Source organism: Propithecus coquereli, unplaced genomic scaffold (assembly GCF_000956105.1).
Source record: "Propithecus coquereli isolate 6110/MARCELLA unplaced genomic scaffold, Pcoq_1.0 Scaffold59, whole genome shotgun sequence".
Lineage (NCBI taxonomy): Eukaryota > Metazoa > Chordata > Mammalia > Primates > Indriidae > Propithecus > Propithecus coquereli.
Window position 1 is genome coordinate 3,711,399 of NW_012151840.1, and position 295 is coordinate 3,711,693.

The 295-nt window shown below is 38.3% G+C and overlaps 1 pseudogene; it reads right to left on the bottom strand.

Moving 5' to 3' along the window:
• LOC105821733 overlaps positions 1–54 on the bottom strand; it is a 998-nt pseudogene extending 944 nt beyond the window's left edge.
• Between the last annotated feature and the right edge of the window lie 241 nt (positions 55–295).

Consider the following 295-nt stretch of genomic DNA (forward strand, 5'->3'; position numbering starts at 1 on the left):
CTCAGCCTCCCAAAGTGCTGGGATTACAGGTGTGAGCAACCATGCCCGGCCCATTTTGCCGTTCTTTACAGTTAATTTTAATGTTGAAAATATAGAGAACATATTTTGAAGATACGTAAATTTTAGTAACATGAGTTTATTTTAAATTCGACGGTCATACATTTACCACTTTCCCCAGATGTTTCCTTTTATGTTGGCCTCCATTTTTCTCCTTAGTGTAATATGAGGGGATAGTTGTGTGGTTCTCTTGAAATTCTGGTAACTGGATGCCTCATGAGATTGTCATAGAAGTCTG